General features: G+C 39.4%; 1 non-coding gene across 1 annotated transcript; it reads right to left on the bottom strand.

Annotated features, from left to right (window-relative positions):
* Positions 1-866: 866 nt before the first annotated feature.
* Positions 867-973, bottom strand: LOC131226339 (small nucleolar RNA R71). Its single transcript, XR_009161731.1, has one exon. It is a non-coding gene; the product is annotated as a small nucleolar RNA R71 (small nucleolar RNA).
* Between the last annotated feature and the right edge of the window lie 19348 nt (positions 974-20321).

Genomic DNA, 20321 nt, shown 5'->3' with positions numbered 1-20321 from the left:
TAGAAGAGTCTTTAGGTTTTATTTTTTTAGAAAGTTTCTCTTTTTAGAAACTAACTTAGCTTTTATTTCTAAGATTACAAACTTTCTTTTTTTAGAAATTAACCGTTGCTTAGGATTTTTTTTCTAGCATTATTTTAGTAAATTTAATTTATTTTTGTTTTCTTTTTGTTTACAGGAATTAAGGAAGGAAGCTGCTAAATAACATTGACTTCAAAAGGAGGAGCTCTCTATTCTTCAGACATCAATCATCTCCTTTTCCGGGTTCTTTCTTCCCATTCTTAATTACATAGTTTTAACTTGTTTTAGAATCTCATAGTTTCTAGGTCTAGTTTTATTTCTCTTAGGTTGCTTCTTAGTTTAGTTTTCTTTCTTACATTGCAATAACATAGTTTATGCTAGGACGTAGATCTCTGAATTTAGAACTAGCACCGTTTGATCCTGAGATTGAAAGAACAATTCGTGAAAGATTGAGAAATAATCCTGTTGAAATGGCGAATGAGACTGAAGTTAAAGCTCTCAAAGATTATTCAGCTCCTGTCCAATTTAATGCGCCTTCATGCATAGTGTTGCCAACCACTACGGCAGCACACTTTGAACTTAAACCTGGAGTCATACAATTGTTGCCATCCTTTTATGGATTGGACAAGGAGGACCCATATCATCATGTGAAAGAATTCTTAAACATTTGCTCCACCTTTAAGTTCCAAAACTTCTCCGACGATTCGATCCGCATACGCATGTTTCCTTTTTCTTTGAAGGATAAGGCGAAAGCATGGTTGAATTCTCTAGAAGTTGGATCTATCACTACATGGGACCAACTGTCTAAGAAGTTCTTAAACAAGTTCTTCCCCGTTCACAAAACCAATGCCCTCCGTAGAGAAATTACTAACTTCACACAAAAAGAGGGCGAGCACTTTCATGAATGTTGGGAAAGATGGAAGGACTTGCTTCTTAAATGTCCTCACCATGGTTTTGAGAAGTGGCAACAAGTTCAATACTTCTATGACGGTCTGACACCACAGAACCGTCGCATGGTTGATGCCACCAGTGGAGGGTCATTCATGACCAAAAGTGATGTCGAAGCGTGGAACTTCTTTGAAACCTTGTGCGAAAATTCCCAGCAATGGGATTATTCAAATAGAGGTGACAGAAGTCCCCAACCACAAAAGAGAGGTGGTATATATGAGATAGGAGTCATGCCAGAGCTGAGCGCCAAGCTTGATAACCTGACAAAGAAAGTTGATGCTCTGGTATTAAATAGTGGACCACCACAAACAGCTCAAGTCGATGCATATGCCACATGTTCTAGTCCTGCCCATCCTATGCAGTCTTGTCCATCTGGTGCAGCATTCCCAGAACTTCTCTCTGAACAAGTTCATGCTATGAACACTTTTCAAAAATCTGGGAATGATCCTTACTCGAACACATACAACCCAGGGTGGGCTAGACATCTAAATTTCTCTTGGGCAAAAGGACCACAACAAGGAGGACCATCTGGAAATCCTCCTATGCAACCTTACTCCCAAGTTGGCAGTCAACAACCTCAACAGTTTCCACAATATCAACAACTGCCTACACAATCAAGGAAACCATCTCTTGAGGATACACTCCATCTTTTCATGCAGAGTTCTCTCCAATTCCAAAAAGACACCCAACAAACCTTACTGGCCAACCAGCAAAGCTTACATGCAAATGCACAATCCATTGCCAAGCTGGAAGTACAATTGGGTCAACTAGCTGCCACATTGAGTGAGAGAGAGAAGGGCAAGCTCCCTAGCCAACCTGAGGCTAATCCAAAGGGACAGTATGAGATTGGCTCTAATTCCAACCAAGGGCAATATCATGAACAGGCCAAATCGATCACTACCCTTAGGTCAGGCAAGCAGATTGATAACAGAATAGAGATGCCTGGGGATGAATCAAATTCTAAAACAGAAGATCAAGATGAAGCAGAAAGCCATACCAATGCATCCAAAGTCCAAAAGCTCTCTGACTCTCCAAGAGCCACTAATGTGCCACCTTATGTGCCCAAAGCACCCTTTCCTCAACGTCTGGCACCAATAAAGAAAAGAAATAACTTTGATGAAATCTTGGATGTGTTTCAAAAAGTGCAAGTCAACATCCCGTTGCTTGACGCTATCAAGCAAGTCCCTGCTTACGCTAAGTTTCTTAAAGATTTATGCACTCAAAAGCGTAAGCAGAATGTTCATAAGAAAGTCTTCCTTGCAGAGCGCTCAGCTCCATGATTCAACATAACACCCCTCCTAAATTTAGGGATCCAGGAGCTCCCACCATTTCTTGCGGCATAGGAGATCATAAGATCGGGAAGGCATTACTTGATTTAGGGGCGAGTGTCAATTTGTTACCATATTCGGTTTATGAGCAGCTAGGACTTGGGGAGTTGAAACCGACTAAGGTAACATTACAACTAGCCGATAGATCTGTCAAGGTGCCCCGGGGTGTTATTGAAGATGTGTTAATCCAGGTTGATAAATTTTATTTTCCAGTGGATTTCATAGTTATAGATACTCAGCCTGTCCAGAATCTTCATAGTCAGATCCCAGTCATTTTGGGTCGTCCATTTTTGGCCACATCTAATGCTATTATCAATTGCAGGAATGGAGTTATGAAATTGTCCTTTGGTAACATGAATATTAAACTCAATGTTTTTAATGCAGGACAATAACCCTCAGATTTGGATGACATATTTGAAGTGGACATGATCGAGAGCCTTGTGCAGGACTCCTTCCGTACATCTTTTGAAGATCCTCTTGAGACCTGCTTAACACAATCGGGCATGGATTTTGACATTGATAGTCCCATCCATGAAGTCAATGCATTGCTCAACTCCACTCCTATATTGGAGACTGAAAAATGGAGAGCGAAAGTGGAACCTCTTCATCCCTCTGAGACTCTTCCTGACAGCACAGTTTGTAACTCTGAGAAGACAAAGGCGAGCAGGCTGCTTAATGTTCTTAGAGCATATAAGGCAGCAATTGAACGGAAGATAGAAAAAATCCAGGGAGTATGCCCCCCTGCATGGATGGATCATGCTGTGGTAATATCGCATAACATGCAAAGGAAGCGTGATCCTAACATAGAAGAAGTCGTTCGAGCAGAAGTCCTTAAATTATTTGACGACAGTGTCAGTTGCCTTATTTCAGATAGCACAGTTCATGGGAACTCACATCACTTGTCTAGGATCGGTTAATGAAAGTGTTGAGGTAATTTCTTTGGCGGACCCTGGTTATAAAGATTATTTCATTCATGGTCCGTTCTTGTCTGGCTGAAGACGTTAAACTTAGCGCTCATGGGAGGCAACCCGGCCTTTTGCTTTATTGTATTGCTTTTTATTGCATTCATTTTCCTTTTTCTTAGTTAGTTACTTCAATGTTTGTGGGTAACATTACTGCAAACCCTCACGAGACTACAACTCGTCCACTAGGGGTAACCTAGGGGTTTAAAGGCTTGTTGCATGCGCTAAATGCAATCGAGAGCACCTGCGAAAGTGGTATAGGTAGGATCTTCTTTTCTTTTTCTTTTTGTTATTTTTGCTTCTGTTAATTTCTCTCTTGCCCTAACTTGCTCTTACATTGATAATTTTGGGAAGCCTCTTGATTCTCCGTCCAGGTACTATCTTTCCCTCATTCCTCTTTTATTATTCGTTGTTCCATGTGCATCGCATGATTATTTCTTTTACATTGAGGACAATGTAGATTTTAGGTTGGGGGTGGGAGATTAGGTTACCTAATCAGTATTTTCTTGGTCTTGAGCAAAATTTGTGAAAATTTTAAAATTTTTTCTGGAATTTCTATTAAATTCAAAGTGATTTTGAAGGATAGTTGTGATTTTACCATTATAAGATACATGATGTTGGTAACTAATGACTCTTGGATTCGGCCATCTGCTTGATTTCACAGTCCATTTTGATTTGTTAATCCATGATTAGACATTGTAAACATTGATTGAGTCATGATTTCACATATCACATCTCGCTTACACATTAAGCTTTCGGTTCAATAACTGAATGATTAACTTGGTAAAAAGAAGAATTAAAAGGCTAAGTCACATAATCTTCACCATAGGTTTGCTCCCTATAGCTATAGATTTGATTCTCCATAGTTGACTTATAAAAAATGAGGCGACGAGTTTTCGCCATAGGTTTGCTCCCTATAGGTAAGAACTTGATTCCCCTCATTTGCGTTACTGCTCATAAAGAAAATCAAAGGCTGGTAAAATTAAAAATTAATCTGTGAGATAAGTGTTGGTTTCAAACTTGGTTGTCACGAATTACCAATGATATCATGAGATTGACAATTGGATCTCTTAATGTTTGTAAGTCGAGATTACACTTTACATTCATGGAGCTCGATGTTCAGAAATGTTCTAATTAATGGATTAATATGTTGAACTCGATTATGAAGTTTATTGTGAGCTTGATTTCATGAGAAAATTCTACTTACCATTCATGAATCTTAGAATTTTCACATCTCATCTATGTTCACAAGTTACTTGAGTTACAGGAATCATCTTTTATTTCTAAAATTATTTTTCGCATACTTTGCTCGGGACTAGCAAAATGCTGGTTGGGGGTTGTGATCAGGGTCAAATATTGCATATCAGACCCCAGTAATTACCAGATTTTACGTATATGAAAATGCTTAATAGAGTATTTTAATTGTATTTTTGTTACAGAATGAAGTCAGGAGCGTTAATTGAAAATTGATGTTAAAGGCATGGATTTCATGATCCAAAGTCTCCAGAGCACGGGATGGACTCCAGGGAATCAATAATGAAGATTTTACACGCCTGAGATCTGAGGAAAGTAAGCCAAAGGGGCCCGAAAAGGGTCCAGAATGCAAGATCACATGGTTCCAGCTATCCGATCAGTTCGAAACTTCATACATGGGATGAGGGCCGTAAATTAACCGTACATATTAAATTTCAGCCATTGAAGAGCTCGGGAAGTGGTCTAACGGCCAGATCAGCCCCTTAATTCATTAAGTGGGGCCCGCTGGATATCTGGATATACATCAATTTTGGTCCTGACGGTGGAAATAATATGAGAAAAAGGATAGACGGTGCGGATTTCTCGAAATCATCACAGTGGACCTATATCTATAGCGTGTGTACACAGTGCACATGTGCACTGCTTGAGCACCGAACGGACTAAAGTCGGTCAGCAGCGCTGACCCGACTTTCTTATTTCAAAAACGGAGATTTCCGTTTCAGCGCGCGTAACGGACGGAAATCCATTTTTTATGGACCGCTGTGGGCCCCACCGGTAGCACGTACGGATAATCTAAACCGTTCATCGTGTAGAAGGGCTCAATATCTACAAAACCATGTTTTCCGTTTATGCTCATGCGTGCACACGTGCGTGATACAGAGGCCACAAACAGGCCGTCTTGTGACGTTCAAAACTGATTTTGTTCTGATTTCTTCTCTGGGCTGCGTCCACGCAAATTCAAAACCATCCATATTTGAACGAAATCTCGTCCTCTATCCAATGGACGGGGTGGATTTCCCCGAAAAAGCTTATGTGGGGCCCACCGAGCATCGCAGCGCCGGACGTGCGAAGGCTTACGCACGTCCGCGAAAAAACTGACTTCCGGGCGGTTGTGGCCCACCATCTTCGATCAGATGGAAGATCTGATCCGTCCATCGTGTAGAGGGCGTCGAGAGCTTCAAAACTATGTTGATATTCCTCGCCCATGCGTACACACGTGTGCAGTGCAGAGGCCAAAAGTAGACTGCCCCGGGACGTTCAAAACTGATCTTTTTGTATTTTCTTCTCTGGGCCGCACTAATGGACCTTCAAAACCACCCATGCTTGACTGAAATTTCGTTCTGAATCCAATGGACGGGGTGGATTTTCCATAAAATACCTCTGTGGGGCCCACCGATCACAGCTGCGAAAATTTGTACTCCGAGTCCTTCTACGACTCTGCCACCGACCCCAGCCATCCAACAGCTATAAAAGGGGAGTTTTGGACGTGGGAAAGGCATTCAGAACCAGGGGATTTCAGATCTGGAGCAAGGGAGAGAAGAAAGAGAAGAAAGAGAAGAAAGAAGAGAGAAAGAGATTGTTTGGTTTGACGTTTCTTTTATGAATTTTATTTAATATTTTTTTTATGGATTTTATGGGTCACTAATCTCTCAGCTAGGGCTGAGATGAAGCCCCTAATTTGATTAGCTCTTGTATTGGTTGATTTACTTTGAATTTCAATTAATTTGTTTCTTTCTTTAAGTGGGCTTTATGGGTTTAAATTCTATACTTCTCCATCTATGAACTTGATTAAAGTATATATATGGATGTTGTTTGGATGCTTATTATAGGTACTTGTGTCTGATCAAGAACAAGTTTCCTATAGAGGAAGAAACATGGTGCTTTAATGAATGTACATTCCATGTACCCGACCAAGGATACGGGATATGTCATTCATGGCATTGCTTAAAGGAATTAGACAGTTTGTATGCCCGATTAAGGACACAGATTGTGCTTTCTCTGTATAAGTGGTATCAATCTAGATCAAGGTGAATCAACAGACAAAACAAGGTTAGAATAATTAGGGGTGGATTCGAAAGTCCTAGTGCTCTCTCTCTGATTGAAATTTTCTTCCCTGTTCTTAATTAATTGTTTTTCATAAAATTGTGCTTAGTAATTCATTCCATTATTTGTTGGATTAGTTAAGGAGAATCATAGATTTGAATTGTGACGACCAGTCCTCGTGGGAACGATCTCGTAATACGTACCGTATCTGCATCTGATTCGTATACTTGCGAGTTTAAAAATCATTTAAATCGTGTTGGTTTAAATAAAACATCAACAGTTCCAAACACAAGCATTTAGAGTGGTTCGGCTATGTGCCTACTCCACTCCCGGCATCCACACCCAATCCCAGAGTGAATCGGATTTCACTATTAATGGTTTTAAAACAGGTTCACCAATAACCTTTATAGTTCTACACTAAGGACACCAATGTATGCTCCCTGCAAGAGCAAAGGTCCTACACTAAGAACTCATGTTTAGGCCCACCGGACAAGGTCTCACACAAGGAACCTAAACGAGTTTGTTGATAGCAAACTCTTAGCTTCAATCATACACGAGGAAAGAGACTAAACTTTGAACTTTTAACCATGACACTTATTTATCGGATATAGTTCTCTTTTGTACCTCGTCTTAGGATGCTTGATCTTCGCACTCTCATGCTTGAATCAACTTCCCGGTGCTCCCCTGATCGCGTAGCTTAGATTTACCTGTTGGTTTGGCTTCACGATCAAGAACCATGCATAAGATGTACATATAAACGTGACCAAGGTAATGGGAGTTGGTTGAATCTCCTATCTAGGATAATGAGTGGATTTCCTAAGGGATTCAACCTATCGATGCTCTAGAGTATCAAAAGATAAAGGGTTTTCCAATTGGTTTGGTCTTTGTACTCTAGAGAAGGCACGAGTTCATGTTCTTCATTAATAGGAGCTTTGAATGCTCATAAGAGTGAAAGATCACAATGAAGAGAGCATGAAACTCGTATGGATAGAGTTTAAATGGGCTAAGATAAGCTTGGGATACACTAGAGACTCTATGATGCCTATTTTCACCAATTTTGTAAGTTTCTACAAGCCACTTTTATAGATAAAAAGTTCCAACGGATAGAAAATGTCTAGTTTACAGTTCTACTGAAGCCAACTTCGGTATCACCGAACTTACTTCGGTGGTACCAAAATATCTTTCAGTAGTACTGAATTAATTCCTCAAGTTGTTGAATGAAAAAGGTCCCTTTCGGTGGCACCGAAATTTGTTCGTCGGTGTCACTGAATTAACGTTGTAATCTTACTGGATTGTTTTGAGCCCCTTCGGTGATTCCCAAGGTGCTATGCGGTAGCACCTTCTTCCTACTGAAAGTGGAAAGATTTCCTTTTTTGTCCATTTAATCATTCACCAACTTGGGACTTGCTAAAGCCAAGACTAAAGGATAAAAACTATGAACTCAAAATTGCTTTGAATAGATGACTTAAGTAGGTTTTCCTATTTGGGTTGGGATCATCCATTTGCAAGGTTAAGATGGTAGAAGCAGTCCTTTGTCTTCAATGTGGCTTCAATGCTTCTGATCCAGTTGCGTCGCTGGTCTTCATTTGCTAAGAACTTGTCTGACTACTTGACACAACTAGTCACGTGATTAACAAACACGTGTGCAAATAAGTGCACTAACAATCTCTCCCTTTGTCAATTATGTGACAAAAAATAACCTAACCTACGACCATGTCATGGTCCATACCAATGACATATCAAAATAATAAAAGATTACATATCAAAAGTGAAATTTACAACTCAAGAGTTGACATGTAACACAAAATCATGCTGCTCCCCCTTAGTGTCTTCCAAGAATAACCTGTAACAAGGGAAAAAGCAATTTCAGCATAAAACAGACATTCTTTTGGTGGGTAGGTTTCTTCTCCCCATTTTTGTCAGTTATTGGCAAAGGATTTACCAATGAGTAATCCAATAACATTGAGATGATAATCGAGAGGGTAAGAGAATAGGATAAATATATAATGATATAAGCATAAAGACCATCATCTAAACAAAGAAATATATCATTATAAGCAGTCAAATCATATGTTAGATAGAAAATAAAACCATAAAAGGAGTTTCTAACATGAGCAGAAAAGATAATACCATAAATTCTTCAAAATTACTACCCCAAGATTGGGTAGAATAAACCACCATCCAAAAACCAACAAGCCCTTAAGGGCATAAATATCCAAAAAGAAAAAGTATTATGATTTAGCAATAACACAGTAAAATTCATTTGGATGATCCACCCTCATATGGAGGGATATAAGAACTGCGAGTCAGAAGCAATTCAATGATGTGCTCCCCAGTATGTTGAAGAGTGAAAAGACGCGGTTCAATCTCAGAGAGTCGATTTTCGCACTGTCGGAGATGAGCTTCTATATTTGATTGCCCTTTAAAAAGTTGACGAGCTGGATCGTTCTGGCGAAAGAGGCGCTTAGTATTGACAGATAGTGGACTTGGTGCAGGTACTGGGGTGCGACAAGAGTCCTAGCCAGTGGTCATGGGAGTGTCTTGAACTTCTTCCTTACCCTTGCATTCATGATTATCTTTAAGTGCTTTTAGTAGTGTTTTCTTGGTAAGGTATACGGCAGGATATATTGTATCACAAGTAGGTGGCATAGTGAGAAACTTTGAAAGTTTGCAGATGACGCTTGGAAAGGGAATACTTGTGTGGTGAATACCTTTGACAACTTGAATTAATTGTTTCAAAATTAGAGTGGGTAGACATAATTCAGTTCTCTGATAGATATTACATGGGGTATTTAGAACAACTGTGGGAGATTATCTCCAAAAACTTCACAAGGATATGCATTAGTACTCAGTATCTTGTGAAGCACTTTTGTGGTAGATTCCAGATGCAATGAAGACAGGTAGTTTCCTTTGTTTCTGGGTATCATTAAGTCACCACATAGTGTTCTGGTCACTTCTTTCCAGACACTTGGATCATTTAAACAATGATCAGTTGGTGAGGTATGTGTGACTGGAAGATTCGGAAGCTGTACCAACATCAAAGGAGTGATCTCCTTGGTTTGATTCATGTAGTTGATGTCGATTGATGGAGGATCATCTTAAACATTATGACAAGAATTCAAGAATTGATAAATAAGGTCATATTATATTTCTCTCCCTAAATAAAGAACGTTATCCCACCCCATTAATCCCAGATAAATGTCTATCCCGTATGGCTCTATGAGACTGGATTTAACAAATCGGTCAAAGGTAAATTCATTTGTCTTGGCAGTAGAATGCGAATAGGGAGTATGGGTTCTAATTTTTCTAGATGTGGTTTCTCCTTTCGCATCTTCCTTTCCCTTGATCTTGACCATGTCGTGCTGAAATAATAAATTAAAACAATAAGTATAAAAATAATAACTAATCTGAAAAGATGCTTGTATCCCCTGACCGAATCAGCGAATCAGGTTATAATTACAAAATTTTCAATTAAGTATATATAGATCATATAGTGAGTTCCTTTCAAAATAACCACTTTTGATTCTGTGTATTTGTAATTCAATAGGTTGTTTTGGAACACAATGGTATCCTTGTAAGAGTTGATATGCGGTATAGAGTGATTTAACTATTCCACCATCACAGTCCAATTTAACCCCCCCCCCCGGATAGTGTGTAATGGGACAATATTAATAAGGCCAAGATTTCATTTATTGGTCTCAAAGTATAGGCATCTTTGGAGAGAGGAAATCTCTTGAACCTTGAATTTTTCAAGACAACTTTCATCCATAATTTTTGCACACATAAAAAAAAATGTAGTAATGTGCCTAAAGGGATTAGGGTTTTAGGAAGACGAGGGTCTATAGGTTTAGCTAGATGATCGTCCTCGTTTTGGAATGCTGAGTTTATGCTTAGATGTGATTGATTCTTTAATGTCATGTTTCTTCTCGGATCGATTTTTCTCTAAACAAAGATGACTCCATTTTATGGAAAATGAAGTGGAATGATAAGGACCTATTAAGAGAAGATAAACCTAAGTCAAATGGTCCTAGTTTTTGAGATGTAAAGAGAAAGCACTAGGAGATACCTTAGATTTTGCTAATTTTGGCTCCACAATCCTTCAACCGAACTTTGGAAGAAATAAGAGATAGTCTAAGCAGAACTGAGCAATGAAGGATTTAAATAACTTGACGCGACTTGATTTTGGTAGCACCGAAAGTAAGTTCGGTGTTATCGAAGTGTTCCTAGAACTCAAAAGGATCTTTAAAACTGATTTTCCTACTATGCATAATTTAAAATAGGATTCCATGGTATGGTTGAGAGTGTGAAATCCATCTATGGAATATTCAAAATGTTTAGAGGCCAAGAATCCTCAGATTTATCTTTTAGATCAAAATGAACTAATAACCATTCATAGGAGATGGTTGATCAATAGGTAATAAATATTTAATTGCAGTATGTGTATCAACCTTTTCTAGTTCAAGATAAGTATCATAATATTCATGAGTATTTTAAAAGTTATGTATGATACTTGATATATGTGGAGTTTTGAAGCATTTTTATCAAACTCCATGAAGAAATTATTAGTCAAGAATTTTTGTGAATTGATTCAAAAGTAATATGCTTTTGAGAGCTCAGATCAATTTTAACCAAACTAAATTTATTTCTTGACCAATCATTTTTTTAAATTATTATTATTATTATTATTATTATTATTTTATGGCTCCCCTTTACTTGACCCATTATTAAATATATCAAAAGATGGGTCGAGGTAACTTGTTGATTTACATGGACCGGATGTTACAAGGGCCTGAGTCATTTCTAGGGCATTTGTGTTTGTTTTTTGTTATCCATTTGGTAATCATTTTTTTTGAGCTAGAAGAATATTTCTCTGAGTGACTTTCAAATGATTTGGATGTAACTTTGTGGTTTGTCTTGGAAGTAACATCAGATTTCTTTACCATAAGACATTCTCATTTGTAGTGTCCTATCTTTCCACAGTAATGGCATTTAACTAGATCTTTCTGATTTGGAGTAGTTGAATTTGTCATCATTGATGAGGTAGAAGAGGATTCCGATTCATATCCTAGGCCTGTTATATTTTTGAATTTTCTTCCCATTCCTAGAAGTTTCTCAAATTTTTCATTGCTTTAAGTAAATTTTCGGGTTAGTTCTGCTTTTTGATCAGAATGTTTTACTTCCATTTTTAGTTTCTTGTTTTTTCTTTTTAATTTTTCAACTTTTAATTCTAGAAGTTCAATTTTTTTGATCAGATTATCGAAAGTTATGCTTCTAAGTCTAGTTCCTCTCCCTTTTTTAATTTTCTCAAGATCAAGTTCATCTTCTTCATCCAAATTTTTGATAATGACTGTAGTGGTGGAGGCCATGAGAATCTTCAGTGATTTTATGTCTCTATCAGTACTTGACTCATCTGAATCTAAATTTGAGTCGTCAGTGTCATCCTAAGTGGTTGCCATAGCTTTTCCTTTGGACTTCTTTGTAGGACATTCCGTGGAGATGTGACCAAACTTTTTACAATTGTAGCATTAAAGCTCTTTGGACTTGTTAAATTTTTCAGTTTGGCGCTTATGGTTTGATTGGGCTCCCTTGTTGTTGTACGGTCTTCCACGATTCCTATTAAAGAATCTTTTAATTTTTTTTAGCTAAGAGAGCAACTTCCTCATCTCCATCTTCATTCTCACTATCTTCTTCCTCTATTGTATTAATGGTGTTAGAGGTTTTGGAGAACAATATTTTTGAATTTTGTGGTGGTTTGAAGTATAGTTCAAAAGTCTGTAGGGAACCTACTGGTTCTTCTACTTTCATTTCTTCTATATTCCTACACTCTTCAATGGTGGTGACCTTGGAGTTAAAACGTTCCAGTAGGGATCTCAGAATTTTCATACATATTTTGGGTACCAGAATTCTTTCTCCAAGTCTACCCACGAAGTTATATATACAATTTAGTCTTGTGAAAAACTCTATGAACATCTCTTCTTCCATCTTTATGTGTTCAAACTGAGATGTTAGGAGTTGAAGCCTTGACATTTTTACCGTGTTTGTTCCTTCATGGGTAATTTCCAATAACTCACATGCTACCTTAGAGTTTGCACACATGCTTATTTGATGAAATACTTCCTGTGAAATTCCACAGCAAATTGTATTCATGGCTTTGGCTTCAAACATCCTCATCTCTTTGTCATACTAGGTCCAGTTGGCCTTTGGTTTTGATTTGGTGATTGTTGTGCCATCCTCAAGAACAATTTATTCTGTAGGTGCACTATATCCTTTTTCGACCATCTCCCATACATCATCATCTAAGGCCTGGAGAAAAAATATCATTCTGGCCTTCCAGTACGCATAATTTGTACCATTAAAGACGGGTGGTCGTGAGACGGATGGTCCCTCTCCTTTGCCCATAATTCTTTCTTCAGTCAAGATCTTCTTCCAGGTTGTTAAACCTTTTTCAAAGGAACCTCGCTCTGATACCAATTGAAATTGTAATTTATACCACTGATACTGAAGAAAGAATCTAAGTTAAGGTCCTAGAGGAGGGTGAATAGGACTTTTCAAATATTTTCGCGTATTTAAAGTCCTGATTGCCTAACTTAAATAATCATTCAGTTTAAAGTAAGTAAGACAATATAACTCTAACAGCTTCCAAGCCAGTTAGAGGTTTCAATCAAAAAGGCCATTAAAGATATGCGGATACAACAACTAGCTTAGTGTTGTGAGCTTGTGTGTGGAATGTGCTTCCTATCAATTCATAGCATTCATTCAATCATGTATGAGAAGTTAAAATGTTCAAGCATATATAAGCATGATTAAACAAATGCGCAAATGACAATTCCAAACACAAGCATTTGTAGTGGTTCGGCTACGTGTCTACTCCACTCTTGGCATCCATACTTAATCCCAGAGTGCACCGGATTTCACTGTTAATGGTTTTAAAACAAGCTTAACAATAACCTTTATAGTCCTACAATAAGGACACCAATTTATGCTCTCTGCAAGAGCAAAGGTTGTACACTAAGAACCCACATTTAGGCCCATCGGCCAAGGTCCCACACTAGGCACCTCCGTTTAGGCCCACTGGCCAAGGTCCCACACAAGGCACCTCCATTTAGGTCCACTGGCCATGGTCTCACACAAGGCACCTACGTTTAGGCCCACCGGCCAAGGTCCCACACAAGGCACCTACGTTTAGGCCCACCAGCCAAGGTCCCACATAAGGAACCTAAACGAGTTTGTTGATAGTAAACTCTTAGCCTTAATCTCACACGAGGAAAGAGACTAAACTTTGAACTCTTAACTATGACACTTACTTGTTGGATAGAGTTCTCTTTTGTACCTCATCTTGGGATGCTTAATCTTCGCACTCTCATGCTTCAATCAGCTTCCTGGTGCTCCCCCGATCGCATAGGTCGAATTTACCTATTGGTTTGGCTTCACGATCAAGAACCATGCATAAGATGTACCTATAAATGTGATCAAGGTAATGGGAGTTGGTTGAATCTCCTATCTAGGATAATGAGTGGATTTCCTAAGGGATTCAACCTATCGATGCTCTAGAGTATCAAAAGACAAAGGGTTTTCCTATTGGTTTGGTCTTTGTACTCTAGAGAAGGCACAAGTTTATGTTCTTCATTAATAAGAGCTTTGAATGCTCATAAGAGTGAAAGATCACAATGAAGAGAGCATGAAACTCGTATGGATAGAGTTTAAATGGGCTAAGATAAGCTTGGGATACACTAGAGACTCTATGATGCCTATTTTCACAAATTTTGTAAGTTTCTATAAGCCGCTTTTATAGGTAGAAAGTTCCAACGGATAGAAAATGGCTAGTTTATGGTGCTACTAAAGCCAACTTCGGTATCACTGAACTTGCTTCGGTGGTACTGTTCACTCCCCAAGTATAGGGTTGTGATGTAGTAATAAACTCGGTGAGACCGAGGTTGAATCCCAAGGGACTGATACTTGTACGTAATCTGAAACTAGGTAGAAATAGAACTAGCCTAAGATGAAATCTAAATCAATTATAAATTGATGAATAATGGTGAGAGATTAATGTAAAACTTAAGAGAAATCAGAGATAAGAAACTAGGGATTCAGAGGATCCACTTGTATAGATCAGGGAGATCTTATGCCTGCTTCAAAAATCATGGAAATTAAACTGAACTTCCTCTGATATAATTTTAAAGAGATGAAAAGTATATGAAGTAGAATGGATTCCATCACCAAACCATGCCCAGAAGACAAAGCAAATAACAAAATTAAAGTAATTACCAACCAATCAACATGCTATGAAGGTTAGGAAGGGTACCATCATCCTAACATGCCCAAGAGACGATGGTGAACAACAGGGCTTCCTGATGTCATAAACATATAAGGAAGGAACATGCTCAAAGCCATCGCAGACCCATTGTAATTTCAGTCACAACAGACCATTAAAAACTAAAAATATTCCCATAATAAAATTAAATCAAAATCCATTCAATCTAAACAAAAGGCACACACATAAATTCTCCCATCACGCTACAAGCTTCACCTCTTAGCCCTAACTAAGAGGTTTAGCCAGACATGATCTAGCTAAAATATCTTAAAAACATAAAAGGGAAAGGAAGAAAAAGACTAGAAGAAAGAGGGAGAAAACTCCACGTTGTTCATGGCTGATCACACGTCCAAGCTTGGATTCACCTTCACGTCCACAACCGAGCTCATTTTCTCTCTTTCTTCTCAGGACTGAATCCATCACCTCTCTGACATCTCTTTCTTTTATAGGCTGATGGAGGATGGACAGCTGGGTGTAGAGGCGGTGGAGATCTCCTGCGGAAATTTTTTTACGCAACAAACTGTGAAAGTGGAAAGTCGGTTACCTACGTAACTCCTTACGCTAATGTATTGGTGGCCCCCACATACGATCTCTGATAAAAAAATCCACTCCGTTCACTAAGATCAGCACGGAAAAACGGTCGGACATGACCATTTTTCTTCTGTTTTGGTGTGGTCCACACAATCTTTTGTGCTACCGTCCGTCCTCCGTTTGGATGGTTGAAATCCAATCTTTATTTATTCCTGCAATTCCGTCATCTAGGCTTGGATGATAGGGAGCGTGGGCTTCAGATGGATGGTCCAGATCCGACCGATGAAGCACGGTGGTGGCCCACAAGATTCATCCGCAGGCTCTGTTTGTGAAACAGAGTTTACAGACCGCTACTGCGATGATCGGTGGGCCCCACCTTTATGTCTATGAAGAAATCCACCCCATCCATAGAAATCCTGGCGAAAAACCAGTCGAGAAGGAGTAGTTTTAGTAGGTTCTTGTGTGGTCCACTGTACTAACTCAATTTGCCGTTCATCTTCCATTTTCTGACGATTCACATGCGTACACGTGTATGGGCTAAAAAGGGCAGCTAGGTGATGGTCACACCCCCCTTCTGGACATGTTGAACGGTCCAAATCATCAAAATATGATATAGGTGGGACCCACTTGCCAAAAACGGCCTCTGTGAGTAAAGATGCTGGATGGCCTTTTATATTTTGAAAATTGGAGTCGGTCAGCGTGTACTGACCGACTTTGTGATATTTGGTGCATGGCTAGTGCACGTGCGCATGTGCATGCACGATGCACATGTGGGATACACTGTGATTTTTTCGAGCAATCCAATACATCCATTTAGTTTGTATCCCCATTTAAGCCGTTGAGTCCAAAGCTGAGGCATATCCAGAGATCAGGTGGGCCCCACTTAAGGAATTAAGGGGCTGATCTGTCCATTGGGCCACTTCCAGAGGTATTTAACGGCTGAAATTTTACATGTACGGTTAATTTATGGCCCCCATTCCATGTATGAAGTTTTGAGCCGAATGGATGGTTGGAACCATGTGATCTTACATTCTGGACCAATTTCGGGCTCGTTTAATGTGAGTGGCCTAATTTTCTTGAATCTCTGGCATGTAATTTCTTCGATCTTGGTTCCCTGAAGTCCATCCCTTGCCTTCGTGACTTCAGAGCGTAAATTCCATGCTTTTAGTATCCTTTTCAGTCCACGCTTATAAATCCACTTTGTAACACAAACACGATTAAAATAGGGCATTAAACAGTATCATGTTCATAAATCCAGGTAATAACTAGGGTCTGATATGTAATATTTGACCCTCAACAGGTACTGAAATATCTTTTGGTAGTATCGAATTAATTCCCCAAGTTGCTGAATGAAAAAGGTCCCCTTCGGTGTCACTGAACTTTGTTCGTTTATGGCAGTCGATGTCACTGAAACATCCAGTCAGTGACACCGAATTATAACGCCCTAAAAATCGGGAGTCGAGTAAAAGTCCAACTCCCGAGTTCCAACACATCACTTATGCAACATATTTAATGATGATTAAATGTTGTCTGTATTAGTGCATAAAACATGAATAAGATTAAGCTAAATCAACAAAACGTAATCCAGGGACAGTTGTAATATGCAAGCGAAAGACTAAAACAAATAGGTATAACTTGATAAACTAGTTTAGGTCCCCAAAGTATGTATGCATTGCCAGGTCAATAATTACATGTATTGTTTCAAATTACAAAATGTCAAAATGTAATAGTCCACTACGAGTATAACCCTAAAGCCCCGCCGATCAGAACGGTCTAGGTAAACCTGCCAGAATACTGCATATAGGAGAAGGCATCCTCATCATCTACGAAGTCCACCTCCGCCTCATCAGTCGGGTCTCCATCTGCATCTAAGACAGAGTCTGGTTGATGTGTACAACACCGTCCCGTAACGTGGGAGTGAGTGATCAACTCAGTGGAACAATAAAGCAAATGTTAACATGTTATCAATTCAGTCAAGCAGTAATGATAAGACAATACAATCAAACATTCCTAAGTACTCTGGTTAATGCAAGAATGGTATGTATAAATGATGCATGCCCTCGCCTGCACTCTCTCTGCGATCTTCATCTAACGGTCGTGCATATCAGTCACTTCCTCAGTGCTCTGCCCAACGCCAAACAACACATGCAGTGCGGTGCATGAACGTGATTACCAAGTTCTTATTAGTCCTTTTCATACAGCAGGATTGGAAAGCTAAAGTACCTCCCTTATATCAATTCCCAAACAATGATCCATTCTATGGTCGTCAATCCTAGTAAATCTCATATGATGTTACAGTTCTAGGTCGCTGCAAAGGGCTTGTCACCTTATCAGTGCAGGCCTAGTGTACTCCTGTTGCTACGTAAGGGCTCGTCGCCTCTATGCAGTCTTAGCGTACGCTTAAGGTCACTACGAAGGGCTCGTCACCTTATCAGTGTAGGCCGACAGCTCGAATACAGTGTCCCATACCACCGTATTCGGCTCACGAGTCTGTGTTGCTTACTGGTCACTACGGGGAGGCTCGTCACCCCAGCATAGGTCGACAGCTCGACCACGGTGTCCCATACCACCATGCCCGGCTCATGAGTCTTAGCAGATCGAGGTACCAAGGTTTAAAGGATTTTCACTGGTGAGTTTGGTACCTTAGATTCAAGCAGTAGCGTCTATACATGGTGAACATACATCAGGTCAATCGAGTTACTTGACGAGCTCGACTAGTACGAGCGCACGTTGAGTTGATCGACATGAAGTACGTAAGCACTCCGTGTGGCCTAACCACTGCCGACATCCCAAGTACGGCTTGGATTCATCAATCACGTCCTATGTGGCGAAATCAACCTCAGCCACCTATTCAATGCCTGTTATCGATTGCCTGGACTATTCCGTAGTCCAAACACATTCAATTATAACAGATAATCATACAAGCTTATCAGAACAGTAATGGATCAACAATTCCAATCTTATAAGCATGTGAGCATTTGATGGATTTTAACTTAAACATGAATTCACACATATGCAGTCCCTAAGTAAAACAAACAAAGAATATAAGTTGCATGGAGGAAATCATACACATCGTTAAGGTAGTTGAGAATCTCTTCTCAACACCCATATAAAGTACATTATATTACACACTTGTTCATTTAGATATTTTTACAAACACTTAGACTATATATTCTGAGGTACATGACGTATGTTGGTGATAACACGTCTTAGGGCAAATCCTTTCGCCAAGGAGTTGTTATACATACAACTAGCATAAACACACGACAATTAATCATGGCAAACACACGTTCAAATTCCATACGTATACAACCCGTTCTACAAATACATGGAATTCACTAGACTTGATATAGTTCGTATATATCTAAAACGCGAAACAAACATCGCATTTGGCATGTGAAATAGCACCCACATCAATAATAAATCATTAACCGACATTGAAAGCCTTGAAAACCATAACCTATATGTTTATAGTTCGCACCTTTCACCGGTAGACTCGTAACGAACTCAGTTTTAAAACTAAGTCTTTGTCAACGGCGGATATGCAACCTATAACATGAATTAGGTTAGCTATTTCATAACTTACATCATCTAAAATCCTAAAACAGATTAGGGTTAGGTTTTCTTACCTAAGAACGGAATCGGAATCACCTGTATAGCGATACCGGAATGGTGGTTGAGTGCGTGGAGTAGCGGGATCGAATCCCAGGAAGATTCTCTAACTCTCACTCTCACTTTCTCTCTTTTCCCTTCTCTCTCTCCTAGGGTTTTCTCAAATTCGTATGGGGTGAGAGAGAGAGGGTTTTAAGGTCTTTATATAGGCTCACATTTGATGGGAATGACCCCAGGGCCAAGGCATACTTAGGTTATATCTAAATACGGACTATTTCGGCCCAACGGAGCACTTCTGGTGGCCCCTTTTTTCACGTGCGGTTGGAATTAAGCTCCCTGACCATGGATCTAGGTCAGGCTAAGTTTTCGTTCCGATCGGATTTACAGATCAGCTGTGGCGGACCAGTTTCAGTTTAACGATCACGGTCACTCGATCAGGGTCACAAGTACACCGACATGTGTGGGAATTTCTCCTGATCCGACGGTATATTTGGGTCAGATTCTGACGGTCTGAATCTTATATTTGGCCCGCAAGTGACGCGACTCAGATTACTTAAATTCAGATTTTTATTTTTAAACATTTTCACGTTTCTCACACTCTTCGCTCCGAGCTCAAGTTGTGCATTTCTAGACACAATTAAGACTTGATTTTCGAGGGGGTTGTCAAGTCCAGTCGTGTGGTCATAACTATATAGTTTTGCGGTTATCGGACTTTTGACGTGCGGTCCAAGTCCGATACGAAGTTTCAAGATGCTCCCGAGAGCAACTGCGTTTAAGGACGGATTCTAGATTTCAGGGTAATGTAGTGTCAATGATACTGCATAGTTTGGGTCTTGCAGATCATATTTAAAATGATTAGTGTTAATTTCATAAGCACTCTAGTTTAGCACTTGCTAATATTAACCTAATTTCTAAAGGATTTGGTCCTGGGTGATTTCTGCCTGAGGTGGTGCTCGGGTCCTTGTACGGATTTTTTTGAGACGTTACACGAATTAATGTTGTAATTTTGCTGGACTGTTTTAAGCCCATTCAGTGATACCAAAGGTGCTATTCGGTAGCACCTTCTTCCTACCGAAAGTGGACATATTTTCCTGTTTGTCCATTTAATCATTCACCAACTTGGGACTTGTTAAAGCCAAGACTAAATGATAGAAACTATAAACTCGGAATTGGCTTTGAATAGATGACATAAGTAGGTTTTCCTATTTGGGTTAGTATCATATATTTGCAAGGTTAAGATCGTAGAAGTAGTCTTTTGTCTTCAATGTGGCTTCAATTCTTCTGATCTAGTTGCGTCACCGATCTTCATTTGCT

The sequence above is a fragment of the Magnolia sinica genome, chromosome 14 (genome assembly GCF_029962835.1).
Source record: "Magnolia sinica isolate HGM2019 chromosome 14, MsV1, whole genome shotgun sequence".
In the NCBI taxonomy this organism is placed as follows: Eukaryota; Viridiplantae; Streptophyta; class Magnoliopsida; order Magnoliales; family Magnoliaceae; genus Magnolia; species Magnolia sinica.
This window is presented reverse-complemented; position numbering and strand designations above follow the sequence as displayed.